General features: G+C 32.8%; 1 pseudogene; it reads right to left on the bottom strand.

Moving 5' to 3' along the window:
* Positions 1 to 4,306: 4,306 nt before the first annotated feature.
* LOC131502700 (coiled-coil domain-containing protein 50-like) lies at positions 4,307 to 4,844 on the bottom strand (annotated as a pseudogene).
* Between the last annotated feature and the right edge of the window lie 20,016 nt (positions 4,845 to 24,860).

Below are 24,860 nucleotides of genomic sequence, written 5' to 3' on the forward strand. Positions count from 1 at the left end.
CATTTAAGTATAAAATATGAAATATATATATATAAATGTATAAAATGTGAAATATATATATTATAAATGACTATTGATTTTAATATACTTGACTGAATAATAGCTCTTTTCCATTCTAATTTGATATGCTCTATTTATTACATACTAAATAATTATCTTCTCTTTATCCCTCTATAATTGTTATTTTGTTCAATTACTCTGTATGCTCATACTTACACTGGTATGTCACAATTTTTATATAGTTTTATGCCAACTGATTTTACATTGTGTAGGCAATTGTTATAATTGTTGCAGCAAGAAAAATTATCTATGATAAACAGTTCATACCTATTATATGTGAGAGTCAAGATTAGTAATGTCCTGACAGATGCACTGATAGCTAGTAAATCCATTTGCTTTAATTCATTTTGATGTGACATTTTTACTCATGGTCTTTGTGCTGGTATGTGACTTGGACTGCTGCTTACAATTAAGAATGACAAGCAAGAGAACTCTCCCTAGATGTAGAAATGCAATTCTCTGGAGATAACTCTGATGGTGAATTGAAACCCAGTAAGTCAAGAACATGTTATTTTAGTCATTAGTCAATCCAAGGTTATTTGAGGAAGTAGAAATTTTTAAATATTTTTGCATAAATATTTTTCCTATTTTTTTTATATAATAAATCCTGAGTATTCTTCAGTGTGGATCAAAAGCGTGACATCAAAACCACTCAGAAACGTTGAACAAAAGACATTATTTTCAAGTCTGTCATTCTATTATTAATAATAGAACACCAGGAAATGGATAATAAAAAACAGACAATAATATCATAATTCTATTATTCCCTTAAGCAAAAAGATACAGTGATTAAATAGTTGAATTTTTTTCTTAAAAATGACAATAAAACAAGGACCTAATGAAATATGATCTTAACATTTTTATCCATAAGGGCAAATCTGAACTATAATAGAACCTCAATTTTTTTCACTAAAAATCAGTTCCTGAGACTAATTACAACTTATAAATATCTCAAAAAGACATTTTTGGTCCTTTAGGTCCCAGAAAAAGTGTGTTCAAAGACAAAAATGACAGCAAAAGGGAGAATAAAAGGACAAAATCAGAGAAGCTACATTTGTCCTTGAAAAATTGCAGAAATGTAGGTAATGGGTTATCTTTTACTGGGCTAGATGACAATGTATACATTTTTTTTAATATATGAAATTTATTCTCAAAATGGTTTCCATACAACACCCAGTGCTCATCCCAAAAGATGCCCTCTTCAATGCCCATCACCTCCCCTCCCCTCCCTCCCACCCCCCATTAACCCTCAGTTTGTTCTCGGTTTTTAAGAGTCTCTTATGCTTTGGCTCTCTCCTACTCTAACCTTTTTTTTCCTTCCCTTCCCCCATGGGTTTATGTTACGTTTCTCAGGATCCACATAAGAGTGAAAACATATGGTATTTGTCTTTCTCTGTATGGCTTATTTCACTTAGCTTCACACTTTCCATTTCCATCCACGTTGCTACAAAGGGCCATATTTCATTCTTTCTCATTGCCACGTAGTGACAATGTATACATTTTTATGTCGATTTTCTTAAATATAAAATGGTCTATATAAAATGGTCTATTGTAAACCATTTTAGGTTTAAGACTCTATCTCCTATGTTCCACTTAAACCTGCAGAATTTCTCAGTTCTTACAGCTCACTGGGGATTTAGTCATAGTAAAAATTCATTCAGAAAGAGTAAATTCATCAAGGCTATCACTAGACAACGTATAAGAAGAATATAATGTGTTTCAATTACACAAATTATGGTTATGCTCTTTAGGAAGAATATAAATATTAAGACTCTAATAAATAATTTAATATAACTAATCACATATAAGATCATAAAGTAATACATTGATGTATTTCATTATACATAGCAGAATCCCTCCCCCCCATACTCTTTTTGAAAGATAGGCTTTGGACTTTTGTCTGAGGAACTTCAGTTGTTAAATAACCCATCTTTCTTATAAAGTAGTTGTTTTGTGTTTATCTTAGTCTATCAATAGTGATGCTATTGATTAGGAATGCCTGAAGCACTCATCTGTGGCTTCCCCCACAGGCATATTCCTAACCAGAGTCAGTGCCGTGGCTGAAAATGCCCTTGTGGTTTGTAGTGTGATTACAAGGCACACATCAGGAAACACACACACAGAGTTTTGAATAAAAAATGATCTGTTACTTACAGATGCCAGAGGATACATGGTACACCCAAAGCCCATTTGGCCAAGTCCCTGGGGATAGAGAGAGAGAGAGAGAGAGAATAGTGAATGGATTTGGGGGGGTCTGCCTTTACTGGGGTCCAAAGGAAGGGAACCTAGGGTTTCACAGGTTCACTCTTTATTGCTGAACTTAAAGCATACAAGTGAAAATTAGGGCACAAGATGGGAAAAACAAGGTGACTCAAGCAGTCAGCTATCTAGGTTACCCAGGACTTACTAAAAAAGGGGTACCACGAGGGTGAAGCAGCCTGGTTTATCTAGCCGTTTTATTAGTAGCTGTGCCACAAAGCTGGCAATATGTTTATTCAAGATAGTTGTCTTTGAAATGGATGCCTTGGCAGTCAAAAGCTTAATATCAGGCACTAACATTACAATAAAAAAGCTTAATGTCAAGCACTTATACCCCAGCAGTTATACCAATGCAGTAATGTCACCTTTGAAGAATAGGCATTAAATACAACGCAAAAGAAGGGCATTGGTATTTTCAGGACACCTGACATTCTCCCCTCTATTCCATAATTCCCATTGCCACTTAAGTTCTCTCTGAAACCAATTTTGATCATGTATTCCACTGCTAACTCTCTTTTGTTGGGTCCTGACTGCCTAGAGAAAAAGTTCAAACTCATCCTGATAGGATGCAGTTTATACTCAAATAAAATGATATATTTTTTAAATTACCTAATAGCCCATTTACTGTCATGCATTTATGTTATTTTCTATCTGTTCTGTTTGTACAAAACGTCCTTTTACCTTTTTAGCCTTGATCAAATTCAAATTAGGAGCAGACAGCATTTCTATTCATATGTTAAGTTTTATTCAACTTATTGATCAAAACTAAAACCCTTTGCTTGTGATATCATAGTGTCTGGTTTATTCTTCTATGTTGAATAGTTGAATGCATAATAATCTAAACTTAATGTAGTTTGTCATGCCCATGCTTGCACTAGTCACTAGATTGTGAACACATTGGAAAATTGACCACAACGTATTCATCTTATCACTCTGCAAAAAAATGTAGATTGTTGTATGTAGAAGGAAATTATGAGTATTAAACAAACTATAAAGTTTATAATAAAATCAATTCTCATTATATGATATACTATTACGTATAATAAAATAAAATAATCTTCTACCTAATCCAAGTATCATTATTACAACAGAACTCATAGTTACTAAAGATTGGGGATTGCAGTTCCTCATGTAAGATTGTAAGCATAAAGCATGTTACACAACATTCTTATAACACCAGGACATTGTACAGTGATAGTAGATAATAATACAGTAGATAGTAGAAAGTTGTAAGGATAGTAGGTAACTAAAGATAGGAGGTAGTTGATAAATAATTGCTGGTGAATGAAATGTACCCTACCATCAACTGATGCAAGGGTTCATATGTCCCTATTCAATTTGAGGAAAAATAAACTTTAAGAAACAATAAAAGCACATGTAATTCCTAAATTGAATAATTAAGAAGATAAAATTGGATTAGTTATGTTTTCCAAAAGTAGCCATCCCCTCAAACATTATAAGAATGAGGCTATATCAACATATGATATGAGACATAAACATCATTCTAGGTATTTTTTAAAAATGGGATTTAATGCAGGAAATTAAGTTCTTAAAACCATTGATAGGTTTGGTAGTCAGTTGTGAAGTACCAGTGGCTTTCAGATTCACTGTCACAGATAGATTTTAGGGATTTTTAGTTTTAGTTTTTGTTATTTTTAAAAATTTGGTATATTATTTTATTCTGCATTGCATCCAAACATTATGTTTTACTCTGATCATTATCCCTACAAAATTCTAATTGTTAAATAAAGTCTAGTGTCTAGATACTAGTACTTCATACCTAAAAAAAATGACATTTTACAGAGCTTTTAGATACTATATCCCAGGAGAGGTGGCCAACATTCAAAAGCTAGATTTTCATGTATTGCCCAAGTGATCAGGAATAATCAAAACATTTTAAATGAATTAAAATTATTTATGCTCAGAAAAACACTTGAAGGTAAATCCCAGGAATACAAACATAGGAGGATAAAAATGACCATGGGATACATTCTGTATCATCCAGTAATACTTGCTACAGTGAGTCCATTTTCAAGGCAAATTCTTGGGTTTTTACTGCTTTTAATGGAAACCTGTATGAGAGGATTCTGATTTTGAGAAATGACATGTGGAATTATGCTGGTTTGTAAAATGAGTGTAATTCAAATACTCAGCCTCTGTCATGATAGGTGGTGGTGGCTGTACTGGCTTATTATTCTTAGAACAGTGAAGATCATCACTCTCTTTTCACTTTGAGAGTTCCAATTTAGTAGTTTTTGGCTTCCAATCAGGGTCATGCTTTCTTTTATCCAGAGATGATTTATCCTGCTCCTTGGCTTCCCTGTAAGCTTTCTTTTCTTCAGCTATGAGAAATCTAGCAATTTCCTCATCCTGGGCTATTTGAGCTGCTCTCATGTCCACCCGGGTAGCCAAATTTTCTTCTTCTAGCAGTTTTCTGGCAATTTCAGCATCATACCACTCCGGATCCCTGTGGATCACTCATGATGGAGTAGAGAGGCAGCCTCTTTCATCCCTCTTGGCTTCATTCCCAAAACTGCCCAGCAAAAACTCCCCTTTCACATAGTTTACTCAACAGCAGAAAATCACTCAATAAACTGTAAGTGAGGCTTTGGCAACATAGCAAGTGAAAAAATGGTTAAGTTATTGAAATAAAAAAGAAATTAGTCATATCTTGTAAATCCAGTATCAATATTTATTTATTTAATTTATTTATTTATTTATTTATTTACTTATTTGTTTAGAGAGCGTGGGAGGGCCAGAGAGAGAGGGGGAGAGAGAATCCCAAGCAGGCTCCACACTCCCAACACAAAACCCAATGTGAGGCTCGAATCCATGAACCTAATGGTGAGATCATGACCAGAGCTGAGACCAAGAGTCGAGTGCTTAATCAATTGAGCCACCCAGGTGCCCTTCTCTCTCTTTCTCAAAAAAAAACCCGAAAAAAACAAAAAAACAAAACAAAACAAAAAAACAAAAACAAAAAAAACAAAAAAACAAAAAACAAAACAAAAAAAAAAACACCTAATGGCAAAAATGTGAAAATGGTTCCTTAGTGCCAATTGCCATTCCTTGAATAATAATGTAATGACAACTGTGTAACAACCCTTAAATTTGAAGCAAGGAAAATAGCAGGATCTTTTCCTGTAGTTTTACTAAACACTAAATAGAAGCTTCAGATCTCTTTCACTCAATCCTTTCTACTACTCTCAGTCACATATTATCTTTAATTTTCTCCCTGAACTATGTCATTTGTTAGATGAACATATGTAAATTCTAGTTACTGGTTTTCTCAGCAAACTAGTGACTATATAAGATTTTTCTTACAGAAAAAGAAAAAAATCTTTCATTAAAAAAAGGTGTCTTTTGGTCTTACCATTCCAGTAATGAAGATATATCACTGGTAATTCCTCAGTCAATTCTATTTGTATATTATGTCTTCATCTATTATGTCTATTGCAAACTGGAAGGCCATTAAATTACATGAACATCTAATGATCTTAATTCCACTGCAGTTGTATTTGATACATATAAAAATACTTTATCATTTTTATGTAATTTGTATGTTTGTTCACTGTTATTTCCAAACAGGTTCTGATAGTCTTTATAATAATGGTATGAGAAAATATAACATCACCTTACTTTCATCTGCCATAACTCTGGTTGTGCTTTCAAAAATAAAAGATTACAGAAATAAAATTTAAACTCGGCATTTCTCCAGGTTAATTAAATGAATAGAATTTACTTATGCTGAAAATTATTTTTGAATATGAGCAGGCTTTTTAGGAAAATTCTAGAGTAGCTATTATTCTCCTGTTCAATGAATACCTTCCAATAATATTCTGCATACGATGTCTGGAAGTAAGCTTTCTGTGGGTAAATATTTAAAGTCTTACAGAGTTGTACCCAAATAGACAGTGTTGTATTGTTTCATATTTTCACTTACACCTCAGTACACTGAAGAAAACATAGTGCATTACTGCCCAGTTTCCTCAAACCAAAACACAGGGGAAAAAAAGTGTGTGTGTGCTTCAGTTTTATATTTCAAGTTTATTCCCTTTCTCAGAAACAACTAAAATAAAGCAGATGACTATAGAATTTAATTTACGTAATGCTCTAATCTTGGGAAATACTGTTTACTAATTCCTATAACAGCGTTTCATTATGATCACATGCTGCAGTCCATGCTTTCTTGTGATAGGTATTATTGCCCAAGAGGATACAGAATATCTTCCACTAGTACTGCAATAAACATAAGCAGTCCAGTTGGAGGGGGGGGAAGCTACTATTTTCATCCATTAGCTACTTTTTTTTAGACCACATTCTTAATCAACAGTGCCAGTCTCTAGATACTGTACTCACTACAAGAACAGCACAATATACAAAAATATCTTAATAATGAAGACATAATCATAGAAATTTAAGGTGATAAGAAGATAATATCAGGAAGTTAAAAAATAAATAACATTTTCAACTTATCACACACACTCATGCATATATACACATATCTTTAACACAAAAATAGAGATATTAGAGCCATGACCTAAGGTTTTAGCAATAACATATCTTATGTTTAAGGGGAGATCCATGAGTGGATACAAAGATCAAAAATAGTCTTAAGGGTGCCTGGGTGGCTCAGTTGGTTTTGATTTTGGCTCAGGTCATGATCTCACGGGTTTGTGAGATGGATCCCCATGTTGGGGTCTGCAAAGTCTCCTTTGGATTCTCTCTCTCCCTCCCTTTCTTGCCCCTCCCTGGTTCACTCTCTGTATCTCTCAAAATAAAAAAAAAAAGTAAACATTAAAAAAGAAATATTCCTAATGCTTAAGGTTTTACTACCTAATGGGAGAGTTAAGTCTTATCTAAACTGATAAATTTAGAAAATGATAAACATTCAACAAATCAATTCTTAACAGTAAAGGCATATACAGTAAGATCAATAGAACGAGATGTGTAAAAATTTTAAGAATTTTTTATTTAAAAATTTATATTTCTATCATTTTATTTAATTTATTTTTTAAAATTTACATCCAAGTTAGTTAGCATATAGTGCAACAAAGATTTCAGAAGTAGATTTCTTAATGCCCCTTACCCATTTAGCCCATCCCCCCTCCCACAACCTCTCCAGTAACCTTTTTTTTTTGTTCTCCATATTTAATTCTCTTATGTTTTGTCACCCTCCTTGTTTTTATATTACTGTTGGCTCCCTTCCCTTACGTTCACCTGTTTTGTATATTAAAGTCCTCATATGAGTGAAGTCATATATTATTTGTCTTTCTCTGACTAATTTCATTTAGCATAATACCCTCTAGTTCCATCCACATAGTTGTGAATGACAAAATTTCATCCTTTTTGATTGCTGAGTAATACTATATATATATATATATATATATATATATATATATATATATATGTATATATCCCACATCCCATTTATCCATTCATCCATTGATGGACGTTTGGGCTCTTTCCATACTTTGGCTATTGTTGATAGTGCTGCTATAAACATGGGGTGCATGTGCCCTTTGAAACAGCATACCTGTATCCCTTGGATAAATACCTAGTAGTGCAATTGCTGGGTCGTAGGGTAGTTGTATTTTTAATTTTTTGAGGAACCTCCATAAAAAAATTCTCTTAATATTTAAGTACAATCTGTATACACAATATACAATATTTAGTTGATATACAAATAATAAATATACAGTAGATTAATTTTCACAAAGTGTATATATGTATAACCATCATTTGGTCCAAGAAATATATTTTTAGCATCACTGAAGTATGTTCACCCAAGGATGATCACTATCCTGACTTTTAGCAACACAAATTAGTTCTTGGTTTTAAACTTAATTTACACTTATATACATATAGTAGAATGGATACTTAGCTTTAGTATATTCAAATAATGAAAACTATACAACAATGAGAATAAACACCATATGAATGAAATGGAAGTCTGTGGCTATTGAGTATTCATGTGGTAAACTATAGTAGCTATTGCCAAACTCTTTTCTGAAGTGGATGTACCAGTTTATTCTCCCATCAGACTTACATTAGAAGTCAGGTTGTTTTATACCCTCCCCAAAACTTGGTATAATATGATTTTAAAAAATGAGCTATTGAGGCACCTGGGTGGCTCATTGGGTTAATTGTCTCTTGATTGTGACTCAGGTCATGATCTCATGGTTTGTAGGATGGAGCCCCACATTGGGCTCTGCACTGACAGCACAGAGCCTGTGTGAGTTTCTCTCTCTGTGTCCCTTCCTTGCTCGTGCTATCTCTCTCAAAATGAATAAATAAACTCAAAAAAAAATGAAAATAAAATTTGGCTATTATGATGGGTATTTAATACTATCTCAATATAATTTTAACTAGCATTCCTGGTGACTACTTGATGCTGAGTACATGTTAATATATTTGCTGAAGATTTGGAATCACATATAGGGAAAAATATGTTCAAGTTAGATTATTAATCTTATTACACTTATTTGAAAGGGTTCATTATATGTTTCAAAGAAAGTAATTTCTTATATATATGTGTCGCTTTTTTATTCAGAGCAAAAATTGGTGTACTACACAATTCTCCATCATACATGTTCTATCATTTTCTTGCTATATTTGCTACCAACTCTGAGTTCCATACTATTATCACATAGGTATTAAATAAATCCATGCCACCTCAATTTGTTTGTATACTTCTGGGACTTTATTTTTTTATTTCATTATATATACCATCACAATCACAGTTCCAATAAAATCTTGTTTTCATCCTTGCACTTTTCAGCTCAGGAATTTATAAGGGTTGTGTTATTATAAAGGTAAGAAATTTTATTACCAGAAAATCCTGTGAGGTAAAACAAAGGACAGGAAGCTAGAGAAGAAGGAAAGTGCCATTATCCCATTCTGCAGGTCTGGCCTCTGTAAGAAAAGAATTACCTAGGAAGAGTGTCAGACTGCAGTACAGTTTTAAGAAAATTTAGGTCATGACTGATATGGAGTCCTGAGACTAAAGTTGTCCTGTGAGATTAGTCCTATATCTTATAGGAATAGATCTGCCTTAATATTACTGTAGCTTTGTCATTTGCTGGCAGCAGCCCTTGGGAAGCCTAGCCTTGTGCAAACATGGTGATGGATTTAAAACATAGCACCTGGGGTCATCTGTCAGTTACACTCCCTGCATCAGATCTGAGGGCTGCATTTCTTTGGTCACCACAAAAGCTCATTATAAATAACCCAGACAATCCCAAATCCCCAACACTCACAATCTTAGCCCACTTCTTTTTATAAAGCTTATCATTTACTACTTCCTACCACAGAATTGTTGCTTCAGTGTTTACTATGTCTTTCTCTTATTCCCCATCTCCTTAACTGCTATTTTTAATTACTGCTTCTGTATTGTATGTTGTACTCATCGGCTATAATATTCTTACACTATAATTTCACTGACCAAAGGCTAACTTTTTTGGCAGTACCCTGCTCAAATTCCATCTCCTCCATTATCTCACTGCATAAATGATCTTTGCTTTTCTAAATTACTATAGCATTTATATTCTGAATCCTTTACAGTCTCTGAGTTCTTATTGTTGTGTTAGTGTGCTACTATGTTAATATATAATTTCTTTAATATGTATAAATTATCTGAGAAAAAAATTGGAGGGTTATATCTTCTACAGTATTTTCATGTTCTAGGAATTAGAGCTCCTCATATATGAACTTGCATGCCTCTTATAGTGTCATTTACCAAACTGCATTAGATTCATTTGATTGTTTGATCTATTAGAGCATCTATCACACATAACATACTCCAGATATGTTTATTGAATACATTTCTGAATAATTCTAACACTGTAGTTATTTTATTATTTTCTTCTCTATATGCTTTATATTTAATAACATACATTATGTTGTGACTTAATTTTTCTCAGATTTATAACTTACTTGATACCCAGCATATTGGAATGATATCATTAAGGCATGGAATGTGCCTTTATTGATAAATCGACATCTTAAAGCTGTCTATTTTTATTGTCATGCTTTCAATGCAATTGTTCATAGGGATATCTGATTTGTACACGTCTTTTTTAGATTATTGTTAAAGTGTTAATATTAGTGTAATTTATAGTTTGATTGGTAAAGGCATGAAATGACTTAATAAAAAATATTTCAGAGCATAAATTTTGAATATTTCCCATTATGTTATAATAAGAATATAAAACCTCCATACCTACTAAAGTAAACCTAGTACAGAAGATTTGCAAATTTTACTTTAAAAAGATCACTATGGTATATGCTATAATGTTATGATGAATCAACAGTAATGTCAGTAGTGATTATATTTTCTTAAATACAACAGGTCATTAATGAGAGTATGAAAACAAACAAAATAAACAAAGCTCAGCATATTTCCATTTCCGTAGCCCAAGATAAAACAAAACTTCACTTTTCATTTGCAGGACATTTTATAGTTAAAACCCCTGATATGTCTTCTGAATTATTATTTGAAAACTTTTATTTGGCTATAGTAAAAATAATGTCATTAAATGAATGTAATTCAGTCAACATCTGATTTATTGTCATTTCAAAGGATAAAAACAAAAATCATATATGAATAAATATTAACAAAGTTGAGCACAAAGTTATATATGATGAAATCCACATGTGATTAAACTTATAAACATTCTTTAGCTATAGCTTTCTTAAGGAGAGAATGACATCAACTTTGTGCCATCATTTTAGAATTATATTGGAAAATAATTTAGAAATTAAATATGTCTGATTATTTTATTATGGACATGGAAAAGGTTTCTTAAAATATGAGGGTGGGACACTTAAGTGGTTCAGTCAGTTGAGTGTATGACTGTTGATTTTGGCTCAGGTCATGATCCCAGGGTCGTGGGATGGAGCTCCATATTAGGCTCTGCTGAGCAAGGAGCCTGCTTGAGATTCTCTCTCTCTCTCTCTCTCTCTCTCTCTCTCTCCATCTCCCCCCTTTCCCCTCTCTCTTGCTTGTCCTTTCTCTCTCTCTAAAGTTAAAAAAAATGGGAAATGTTTATTTCTGATAAACGAAGGGCATATTTTCTATAGTGTGGTAGGGAGTATGATTGTTCCCCTAAAATGTCCAATTTCCACTCCCTTGAGCCTATAAGTAAATTAGGTAATTAAAGCTGCAGGTGGAATTAAGATTGTTAATCAACTGACCTTGAGAGGGGAATATTGTACTGGATTATCTAAATGGGGCAATGTAACCACAAAGGTCCTTACTTGCAAAGGTGGGAAGCTAGAAAGTCAGAGTCAGAGCAATATAATGTGAGGAAGACTCAACTGACCATTGCTTACATTGAAGGTGGAAATGAACCATGAAACAAAGAATGCAGGTATCCACTGGAAGCTGAAAATGAGAAAATAGATTGTCTCTAAAATGTTTTGGTGTTAGCCCCCCAAGAGGTGTCTATGTAAAATCCCTGGATAATGTGGAAACTGAATGTTACCTTATTTGGAAAAAGGAGCTTTTCAAAGGTAATTAAGCCACGGATCCTGAGATGAGACCATCTTGGATTATTTGAGTGAGTACCAAACCCAATGACAAATGTTCTTACAAAATAAAGAAACAAGAAACTTTGTGACAGACAAAAGAGAAGAAGAAGAAAGGACAAAGCAATGTAAAGATGAAGGAAGAGATTGAAGTGATATAGAAACAAGCCAAAAAACATGTGAAGGTACCAGAAGATGGAAGAGGCAAGGAAGGATTCTCCTTTAGAGCCTCCAAAGCGAGTGTTGCATTTGACACGTTGATTTTGGACTTCTAGTTTCCAGAATGTAAGAAGATAAATTTCTGAGTTGTTTTTTTTTTATCCACTAAATTGCTAGTAGTTTGTTATGCAGTCTTAGAAATCTAATCCCATAAGTCATCCGCAGAACAATGCAGGTCTCTTAAATAATAATTTAAGCCCATTTTGACCCATTTTGATTTCTGAACTCCAGAACTATGATATATTTTTATTGTTTTAAAAATGTGTTAATTTGTTATGAAAGCTATCAGGAACTAGTATATATAGTTATAAAAAATATGGAGTCTCAAGACACTTGTCTAAAAAGAACACAGACTTCAAGGGAGCCTTCAACATTCCCCTAGAAAACACACCACATTTTTTTCTAGTAAATTTCTGCAAGATCTAAAATGGTAATTTTACACATTCTCCTTGCTATTAAAAGCATCTTCTTTCTGTCTGGCTTATTTCACCTAGCATAATGCCTTCAAAGTCCATCTATGTTGTCCAAAATGGCAGGATTTCCTTCTTTTTATAGATGAATAGTATTTCAGTGTGTGTGTTTGAGTGTGTGTGTGTGTGTGTAGTGTGTCTCACATTATCTTTATCCATTCATCTATTGATGGATACTTAGATTTTTCCCATTTCTTCACTACTATAAATAATGCTACTATAAGCATAAGGATGCAGATATCTTTCCAACATAGTAATTTCTTTTCCTTCAGTATATACCCACAAGATTAATTGCTGAATCATATGGCAGTTCTATTTTCAATTTTTTGAGAAACCTCCATACTGTAGAGTGGCTGTATCAATTTTCACTCCCACAAACCATGTATAAGAGATTCCCTTTTCTCCACTTCTTTGCTTGCATTTGTTATCTCCTGTCTTTTTGATAAATCTAATTCTAACAGGCCTGAAGTGATATCTCATTGTGGTTTTTTATTGCATTTCCCTGATGATGAGTGATTTGGGGCACCTTTTCATGTATCTGTTTGACGTTTGAATATATTATTTGGAAAAGTGTCAATTTGGGTCCTTTGCCCATTTTTAATTGTTTTTTATAGTTATTAAGTGGTATGAGCTATGTATATATTTTGTGTATTAACTCTTTATTAGATATATGATTTTCAAATACTTTATCCCATTTCATAGGTTGTCTTTTCTCTTTATTGATAATTTCTTTTGCTATGCAAAAGTGTTTTAATTTGATGTGGTTCCACTTATTTATACTTTTGTTGCCTTTGCTTTTGGTGTCATATCCAAAATATCATTGCCAAGTCCCATTTTAAGGAGCTTACCACCTATGCTTTCTTCTAGGAATCTTATGGTTTCAGATCTTACATTGAAATCTTCAATCCATTTTGAGTCAGTTTTTGTGAGTATTGTAAAATAGGGGTATGGTTCTTTTCTTTTACATGTGAATATCTAGTTTCCCTCCCTCCATTTATTGAAGAGTCTGTCTTTTCTTTAATGAGTGTTCTTGGCTCTCTTTTCAAATATATATGCATGGGTTTATTTCTGGGCTTTCAATTCTATTCCATTTGTTCATGTGTTAATGTTTATGCTAGTTTCATACTTTTTGATTACTATAGCTTTATAATATAGTTTGAAACCAAACTATAATATAGTTTGATGTCTTGCTGTTTCATTTTGAATTGTTTTAATTGCTATATCTTTAAGTTCACTAATTTTTGTTTCATTTGTATTCTAAAAATTTTTTAATTAATTTTTTAAATTTATTTTTTAGAGATAGAGAGACAGAGTGTGAGTGGGGGAAAGGCAGAGAGAGAGGGAGACACAGAATCTAAAGCAGGCTTCAGGCTCTGAGCTGACAGCACAGAGCCTGACTCGGGGCTCGAACTCATGAACCATGAGATCATGACCTGAGCCAAAGTCGATACTTAACCGACTGAACCACCCAGGTGCTCCTGTTTCATTTGTATTCTAAACTGCATAATCCCATATAATTATTTTTTTATTTAATACATTATAATTGTCATTTTTGAAGTTTTATTTGGGTACTTTTATATAATTCATGTATCTACTTAACACATTCAATTTTCCCCTAACTTCTTGAACATAGGGAATATAGTCATGCTAATCATTTTAATGTTTTTATATATTAATTATATCATTTCCACCTTTCTTAGACTGTTTCTACTAAGTTGTTTTTCTCTTTTTGGTATAATATCTTCCTGTTTCTATTTATGCATTGTAACTTTTTATTGAATGTCAGACACTCTGATTTTGCTTTGCTGTTGAATCCTGGATACCATTGTATTCCCATAAATATTGTTTAAGGTTTTTTGGCACAGTGATTTTACTTGGAAATAGTTTATCATTTGGGGATTTGATTTAAGTTTATTAGATAAGACCAGAGTAGTCTTTATTATAGGAATAATTTTGCCTCCCTACTGAAACAATACCCTCCTGAGTATTCTTTCTGATGCCCCACACATTATGAGGTTTCCAACTCTGGCTTGTGGGAACATGAATTATTCCTGAAGCTGAGTTAATAGTATCTTTTCCCTTTTTGGGCTCTTTTTGTTCCTCTTTTTGGCTGTTTGTTTCTTTGGCCTCAGGTACATTCCTCACGTGCATGTATTAAACAGTATTCAGCAGAAAGAGTTGAGGGAGACTATCTTCTTATATTGGGATCTGTCTGCCTATGCAGCACTCTGTTATTCTGTCTTGTGAACTTTAGCTGTGTTAGTCTTCCTATACTTGCAACTCTATCTCCTTAACTCCAAGAGATCTCAGGCTCTGGGCTCCTGATCCCTGCACTGAAAGCTGTAAACTTTTTCTAGAAAGTAAGCTGGAACAATTACAGGGCTCATCTTGCCTGTTTCTTCTTTCTTAGGAATTACTGTCCTGTACTACTTGACCACCTGACAAGTATTGTTTCATATATTTGGTCTAAATTTTTAATTGTTACAGGTGGGAAGGTAAGTCCAGTTTCTATTATTCAATCTTTACAGAAAGGAAAATCCAGATATTTATTTTAACTGGTAGGCAAAATAATAGCCCACAAAGATGCCCATATCCTAATCCCCAGGACCTGTGAATTTGTTATGTTACATATTAAGGGGCAATTAAGATTGGTGATGTGATATGAGAAGGATTCCACCCATTGTGCCTACCTTTGAGGATGGAGGAAAACAGCCATGAGACATGGAATGCAGGAAGCCTCTAGCAGATGGAAAAGGGAAGAATGTAGATTTGCCTTAGAACCTCCAGAAAGGAATGCATCCTTGCCAAAATCTAGATTTTAGTTGAGTGAGACCCATAGCAGACTTTTGAAGTACAGACTGTAAGATAATATATTTGCATTGTTTTAACTGACCAACTTTGTGGTAGTTTGTTTCAGAGACAATAGAAAATTAATACACATGGTTGAGGAAGTAAGACCTGAAAGTGTCATAGATCAGAGTTAGAGTTGGGTCATATACAAAAGTGAAGTATATCAGGATATAAGCAATTAGACTGGGACATAAGAAATCATAATCCAAGCAAGCAGGTTCAACAATAGCATCATCGGTGGGAACAGAAGTTTAATGTACACTGAAGAATTTTTTCCAGTATATTTTTCCAACATATTTTTTGTTGAGTGAAGAACCTGGATGGAGACTATGGTCATTCCAGACTGGACAAAAAAGTAGACGTATTTAGCTAGATTAGAAATAAACATGATAAATGCTGACAGTCCTTACACCATGCTTTTCAGTGTGAGTAGAAATTACTTTAATGGAAGCATTAAAAATGCACCAATAGCCAAGCACATTATTATAAGTCATAATCTAAAAAAAATTAAATAAAATTTTGCAGCTTTAATTTGAAATTTCATCATATTCTTAGTCATCATATAGGATTAACAGAACAACAAATAATATTTTATAAATTTGAGAAAGAAAATACATAGGCACAAGCATAATACCCTTCTTTTAAAAATTATATCTAATTTTATAATTTGCTAATACTCACAAATAAGACATCAGCCATCAGTTAAATGTACTATTCAGTTGATATCAATATAGGCACAGTTTTTCACTAATGGGTTTTAATCTGTGGTTCCTAGAGGATTAAGAGGTTGCCAAGGTAAATTATGACAATATGTGTCTCAGAAAATTGAAAATTATTTTTCTAAGAATCATCAACTAGGTCTAGAGCTACTGTCAATAAAAATAATTCCTCATGGCATGGAAGTAATAATTCTAATTATTGACTTTACACTTACTGTTTGTTTCCAGTTCAGCCTTTAAACAAACTTGTTTGTCCTTCCTTTAGTGTCAGCATGCAAATGTATTTCCATCCCAATGAATAAGATTGTAATTGTTAAAGTGTAAGCCATTATATTACTAAACAGCAATGTCTAATACAAAATAAAACAGCCAGGCAATTAATCATTGTACGACATAAAAATACTGGGACAAACAATGAAAAGAAAATACTATAATATTAATAAAGTATTTTTTTCTACTAGAGAATAACAAGGAACTGATTTTGCCTGACTATTCCAGTTTGTGGTTAATACGCAACTATGGAGATATAGTAAGAAACCAGTGATGAGAACAAAGTGGGTAAGATTTTACATGTTATGATTGCACAGTATTTTGAGTAGATTTTCCAACAGAAAATTGCATACTTTAAAAATATTGTCAAGTCAATTGCAGTCAAAAGATACTTTAATGGTTAATTGAATCCCCCATTGAATAATTGAAATTCCTGCAAATACAATAATAGATGGTTTTCTAGCTTCTGCTTTAATACTGCCCATTTTGCTGAACACACAGCTATTCAAAGTAGCTTAGTCCAATTTAAAGTAGCTCTAATTGATAGATATTTCTTCTTTTTAAGCATAATTTATGTCCCTGGCCATTTATATCTTTAGGTACTCAACAATATTTTTCAAATATGTGAATCAGCAAAATGTGTACTCCAACAGCATTTTATTTTTAGATAAAATATAATCAGGTTTTCAACTATGATTTCAACCATACAAATAAAAATTATTGATATAACTTAGGACTTTACATATACATCTAATAATTCATTTGGTTACAGTCACCTAATGCTCTAGTCTATGAAAAGACATTTTTGATTCTAACATACTAAGGCTTCTTTTCATCCTGTTACACATTATAACTGAATGCAATCAATATTCTTCTTAAGATCTATATATTATTAACAGGAGAGATGTCTATGGAATGATAACAGTGAATATACTCTAGGTTGATAGATACTCAAAAATCAGCACTGTGTGAAGTTGTTCAACTAGTTAGAGTTCAGCCTAACTTTATTATCAGCTAGCCCAGATCTTTCCATTTTTTTTTCCAAGAAGGACACAATGAGACTTGATAAAATAGACATACTATATCTACTGGTATAGTTCCTGATGTATTAGTCTAACATCCCAGTCAAACTACAAATGATTGTATTGGTTAGTGCTCATTTGTCTCATTTTGTAATTATCAACAACTTATTTAATAATCTATTTTTGTAATTTTACTAAAATCAAGAGACATATCACCAAAATACAGTTTCCTTTTCATGAAAATTAGGACCATTTTTTCATATTAAGCCTTCTAACCCCTTTCATATACTTCGTAATGACAAGATTTGTTGGCAGGTTTGGTGACGTAAATTAATTATGTTATTAGTTTGAGTCAGAAATCTTGAATACATCAAGACTAAACAGGTGCTCTTTTATATTCTCCTGACATACAAAAAAAAACTCACAAAACTTAAGAAAACAAACATCTTGTTTAGAAATGGGCAAAAGATATGAAACTTCCCTCAACAAAGAAGATATGGATGGCAAATAAGCATATGAGAAGATGTTCAATGTCAAGGGACCTCAAGAAATTTCAAGCTGAAATAACAATAAGATACAACTACAAACCCATTAGGATGGCTAAAATCCCAAACACTGACAATACCAAATGCTGTTTAGAATGCAAGACAACAAAGATGTTCATTCATTGCTATTGGGAATGCAAAATGGTACAGCCACTTTGGAGGACAGTTTGACAGCTTTTTACAAAATGAAATATATCCATACCACTCAATCCAGCAATTGCACTACTTGATATTTACCCAATGAGATGAAACCTTACATATACACACACAAACCTGCACACAAATGTCTATAGCAACTTCACTCATAATTGTCAAAATTTGGAAGTCATCAAAATGCCCTTCATTAGATGAATGAATAAACACACAGTGATACATCTAGGAAATAGAATATTACTCATAGCTAAAAAGAAGTGGTTATCAAGCTATGAATAGATATGGAGGATCCATAAATCCATATTTCTAGTGAAAGAATCCAATATGAAAGAAGGCTACATACTATATGATTCCAACTACATGACATTCTGGGAAAGGAGAAACTATTGAGACAGTAATAAGATCAGTGGTTGCTAGATGTTGGAGGTGGGGAGAGAAAGGAAGGAATGAGTAGTTGGTGAACAAGAGATTTTTAGGGCAGTGAAACCATTCTGTATGATACTGTATTGGAGCATACATCTTATACATTTTTCAAAACTAATAGAATGCACAACACATAGAGTAAATTCTAATGTAAACTATAGACTTTAGTTACATATTGTCAGCTCAATAATGTTAATTACACTAATGCAAAATTAGTTTTGGGAGGTAGAAATGAGAGTATACTGGGACTCTGTATGTTTTCTGTAAACTAAAAACTACTTTAGAATATGAAGTCTATTAATTATAAACAAATGAAAAAAATGACTTAAGTTTATACTTTTTGTTACTTGTAATTCTGTGCTTAAAAAAATGAACCCATGCTCACCAAGAGTTATTTCTGATCTGTAATTTTTATTTTAACCATTCTGACAGGTGTGAGGTGATATCTCATTGTAGTTTTGATTTGCATTTCCCTGATGATTAGTGATGACCATCTTTTCATGTGTCTGTTGGCAATCTGTAGGTCTTCTTTGGAAAAATATCTGTTCAGGATCTCTAACAATTTTTTAACTCATATTTTTAAAATTTAGTTGTATAAGTTTTTTCTTTTCTTAAGTGTGTATATTTCAGATATTAATTCTTTAACAGGTATATCATTTGCAAATATCTTCTTCCATTTCGTAGATTGCCTTTTTGTTTTGTCGATGATTTCCTTTTTTGTGCAAAGTTGTAATTTTTTGTTTTGATGTATTCCCAATAATTTATTTTTGCTTTTGTTTCCCTTGCCTTAGGAGGCATACATAGAAAAATGTTGCTAAGGCCAATGTGGAAAACAGTATGGAAGTTCCCCAAACAATTAAAAATAGAAATAACATATTATTCAATAATTCACCTAATGAGTATTTACCCCCCCCAAAAAATAAAAACACTGATTCAGAAAGGTGTATGCATCCCTACATTCAATTCAACATTATTTATAATAACCAAGATATGGAAGCAATCAAAGTGTCCATTGATAGAAAAATAGATAAGAATGTGATAAATATTGCACAGCCATAAAATATTACACAGCCATAAAAAAGGATGAGAGAGTGCCACTTGAGAAAACATGGGTGAACTTACAGGTTATTATAAGTCAGAGGACAATTACCATATGATTTTACTTATATGTGGAACCTTAAAAATGAATAAACAAACAAAAACAGAATCAGACCCATAAATAGAAAAAAACTGAGGTTGACAGAGGAGAGGGGAGTGGGAAGATAAAATGTGTAAAGGAGAGTGAGAGATATGGGTTTATAGTAATGGAATGAATAAATCATGTAAATAAAAGGCACAGCATAAGGAATATAGTCAATGATATTGTAGTAGTGGTGTATGGTGACATTTGTGGTGAGCATATCATAATGTATAAACTTGTTGAATCACTATGTTGTACACCTGAAACTAATGTAACATTGTGCATCAAATATACTCAAATAAAAAATTTAAAAAATAAGTTTAAAAATGAACTCATGGGCAGTCATTTAATGTTCTTGTCTTTTATTTACTATTCCCAAGAATTCCTCATCATAGTAATATGGAATTATTAAAAAATAATTTTGGAATTTCAAAGTACCATGCCCTATTAATTTTTCTCACATATAACTCCATATGTACCCTCTCTTTTAAACTCTTGCTTTGGTTTTTGGAGTAGACCTCAAACTGGTCTTCTTAACTAAAAGAATGCCATTATAAATCTGTTTTCTTTTCTGCCATCAGTATTCCTTCTAAATCCCAAATTCATTATTGTAACAATCTATAGTTGAAACACTTCACCATTTTTTCCTATATATATTTTTTCTCTTAGCATGGTATAAACAACAAGAACAACACAATTTCACTATATTTATATATTTTTTTAAAATTTTTGTTTATTTATTTTGACATAGAGGAAAAGTGTGAGCAAGGGAGGGGCAGAGAGAGAGGGATAGAGAGAGAATTGCAAGCAGGCTCTGTACTGTCAGTGCAGAGCCTGATGTGGGCTTGAACCCATGAACTGTGAGATCATGACCTGAACAGAAATCAAGAGTCAGACGTTTAACCAACTGAGCCACCCAGATGTCCCATTTTACTGTATTTTCTTCCTCACATTCTGGTAACACACTTTCCACTTCCTACATGAAATTACATACCACACACTAACGCACACAAGCACACAATCACATACTACAGGACATATATATAATGACATTTGTTTTTCCTTAAATATACTTCATTAGTTGTCTGTGACTTCATTCATGCTATTCCTTCTTTCTTTACCATCCTCATGGATAATGTTTCCAAAAATCATCTAAAATTCACTTAAAATTGTGACTTATCAAATCTTTGCTGGATATCTTAGTTGTTTGCTTTCTGAAAAAAAAAACCCTAAGCTATCTTAACTCAATAGTATGATTATTTATTTTTTCATATTTATTTTCTACCTTCTTATTCTAATAGGGTCTTCTGGGAGGAGATACTATCTCCTATTTTACACAGTGCTCGAAATGGTAACTTACACATAGAAATAATTCAACATTTTAAAACTATTTTAACTTAATATTATGAATAATAGTCAACCATTTTAGAAACAATGAATACTTTAGGGTGTTAATCTTTTAAAATATAATGCTACTTGTTTCATCTTAATAGACAAGTTATTTTAAATAAATTTATATATATATATATTTTTTTCTTATTCACAATTTATACATATGAATGATCAGAAATTTACTTGAAAACTCTGAAACACAAGTTAAGTGGGTTATTATCCATGATTTGGGCATTACTTTATACCTGTATCTATAAATGTAATTTTCAGCTATTTCTGAAAATTATTTGAATAGCCATAAAAATATAACTGCACTGTCATCAAAAAACTTAATTACTACAATTCCAAATGTTTTGCCTAATATCAAACATTTTATACATGTTCCATCAGATAGTTTTCAATGCATATGTGATACTGCAATGGTAAAATAAAATTAACCCCAGAAAAATTCAACTCTGCATTTAAATTGGTAGCATGACAGTTTCTATAATCTTTGCCTTTCACAAAGTTTTTTTTTTTTTTCTCTTTCAAAAAGACAAAGAAGCAGAGTTAAGTCTGAGAAATTCTTTAGCGGACTAATGGTGTGATACAACTGTAATAAAATAAAGATGGGAATTTTCATTAGATTCAAGTATTTCAATGAAATTTTAAGGAGGTTATTAATTATAAGCCAAGTGACTATCATCCATATCTTCTATTTTCCAAACTGAACTGCTTTAAAGGGTCATTGATGTATCACTTTGTATTTAAGCACTCATCACTCAAGAGTTCAAAGGCTCTTATTAAAATCTTAGTATAAACGTAAATAAGAATCTGTTACAATAAAATCCACATTATCATTTATTTTTGTTAACTAATAACTTTATTAAAATATTCTCAATGGACAAATTTAAACAATAGTCATTTGTACACAGAAGTACATTAAATTCCGGGGTGCCCCGGTGGATCAGTCAGTCAAGCGTGCGACTTCATCTCAGGTCATGATCTGATGGCTCAAGAGTTTGAGCCCCACCTTGGGCTCTGTGCTGGCATCTCAGAGCCTGGAGCCCATTTTGGATTCTGTGTCTCCCCTGTCTGCCCCTTCCCTGCTCAAATTCTGTCTCTCTCTCCTTCAAAAATAAATAAACATTAAAAAATTAAAACTAAATAAAAGAAAAGCGGCACATGGGTGGCTCAGTCTATTAAGCATCCCACTTTGGCTCTGGTCATGATCTCATGGTTTGTGAGTTTGAGCCCCACCGTCGGACTCTGTGCTGACAGCTCAGAGCCTGGAGACCGCTTCAGATTCTGTCTCCCTCTCTCTCTCTCTCTGACCCTCCCCCACCCACATTCTGTTTCTTTCTGTTTCAAAAAAGATAAAAAAGAAGTACAATAAATTTGAGCTATTCCCATTGTGCTACTACCACCTACTGCAAACTGCTCCCACTCTTCTTGGAGGTAATTCTGGTCAATATTCTGTTGTACATTTTTTATTTCCTTTCTGTATGTACACATACACATACATGTATATATCTATATGTATGTACGATTTTTACATGTGTCTATCTATATTATTGTATATAAATGACCTTTGAATAAAATGGGTTTACACTGCATGGATCCATTTACACATGAATTTTTTTCAATAAATATACTGGAAAATTTTTTGGAGATTTGCAACCACTTGAAAAAACAGACAAATCACATATGCTAGAAATATTGAAAAAAATTTAAAAATTTAGAGATACCATGAATGAATAAAATATATGTATATTCTAATATATTTTATTACTACCATAAAATATAAACAAATCTATTACAAAAAGTTAAAATTTATCAAAAATTACACACAAATACAGGCCATACAAGGTGTCATTAGCAGTCAAGAGAAATGTAAAAAAAATGTAAAGATGCATTATTAAATAATAACTGCATAAAATTGACTGTAATACTGTAGTACTGTAATAATTTTGTAGTCACCTCTTGTCGCTAATTGAGGTGAACTCAAGTGTTGCAAGTATTAAGCTTAAAATATCTTGTGATGCTAAATCATCTCAACATGCATAGTTTGTTTCTGCAGAAATTGTATATAACAGTAAGAAGTGATCTCATGGTTCTTGCATATTTTTCATTGTGTTTAATGCCATACAATAAACCTTGAATAACACCATGAGACCCATATGAAGTGCTACTCATACTGCTGGAAGTGCTCCCAAGAAGCAGAGAAAAGTCATGACATTACCAAAGAAATGTTGAATTTATTGGTATATACTATAGCTTGATGTCTGTAGCTGTAGTTGCCCACCATTGCAGGATAAATGAATCCAGCATAAAGACCGTTGTAATGAAAGAAAAATAATGAAGCCACCACTGCACCTATGCCAGAAGTCATTTTGCACTTTTTGCAAAATGGCTTTTAATCTCATACTGAAAATGCAGCTTTATGTGAGTGCAACATTGCTATAAGAAAGGCGTATTTATAGACCTTAATATGATTCTAGAAAAAGTGAAGTCATTATATGACAAGTTAAAGCAAAAGGAAGATAACGGAGATAAAGCTGGATAATTTATTGGCAGCAAAAGATGATTTGATAATGTTAGAAAAAGTTTTGGCTTAAAAAATATCAAGATAACAAGAAAAACAGCTTCTGTCAGCCAAGAGGCAACACACAAGTTTCCAGATGCCATTAACAAAATTATTGAGGAGAAAGGATATATGTCTGAATTGGTTTTTAATGAAGACATAAATGCTCTATGCTGAGAGAAAAACACCACAATGGACATTTAGTTGTAAGAAAGAAAAGCAAACACCAAGATTTAAGGCAAGAAAAAATGGGCTAACTCTACTGGTTTGTGCAAATGCAGTCAGGTTTATGATGAGGACTGCTTTTATCTCTAAAGCTACTAACCTCTGAACCTTGAAGAGAAAAGGTAAACACTCCATGCCAATTTTTTCATTGTACAAGAAGGTCTGGACAATGAGAATCCTTTCTTCAGATTGCTTTCATTGATGTTTTGTCCCTGAAGTCAGGAAGTACCTTGACATGGAATACCTTTTGAAGTTCTTTTGATATTGGGAAATGCTCCTGACCACCCCAAATTCCATGAGTTCAACACTGAAAACATCAAAGTGGTCTGCTTTCCTCCAAACATATCTGTAATTCAGCCTCCAGATCAGGGGGTCATAAGGACCTTTAACGTTTATTATGCACAGTACCTTATATCAAGTCAATACTATGTCAATGCTGTGGAATAAAATCCCAGTAGAGAGGTCACGAAAGTCTGGAAGGATTACACCACTGAAGAGGATATCATTGTTATAGAAAATGCAGTGAAAACCATCAAGTCCAAAACAAATTCCGTGGAGAAAATCATGTCCAGCTGTTGTGTATGACTTCACAGGATTTACGACAGAACCAATCAAGGAAATCATGAAAGAAATTGTGGATATAGCACAAAAGTGGTGCTAAAGGGATTTAAGATTTGAATCTTAGAGAATTTCAAGAGCTAATACATACCACACCAGAGGAATTAACAGATTATTTGATGGAGTTGTGTAATTCTGAATCAGTGCTAGATGATGAGAAGGAGAAAGAGGATATTGAAGAAGCAGTCCCAGAAACCAAATTAATATTAAACAATCTGGCAGAAGAGTTCTGATTATTCAAGAGAGCTTTTAACTTATTTTATATCATGGACCCTTCTTTGATATGGGAACTGAAACTAAAGCAAATAGTGTAAGAAGTACTGGCACTATACAGAAATGTTTTTAAAGAAATGAAAAAGCAAAA

This window comes from Neofelis nebulosa, chromosome X (genome assembly GCF_028018385.1).
Source record: "Neofelis nebulosa isolate mNeoNeb1 chromosome X, mNeoNeb1.pri, whole genome shotgun sequence".
In the NCBI taxonomy this organism is placed as follows: domain Eukaryota; kingdom Metazoa; phylum Chordata; class Mammalia; order Carnivora; family Felidae; genus Neofelis; species Neofelis nebulosa.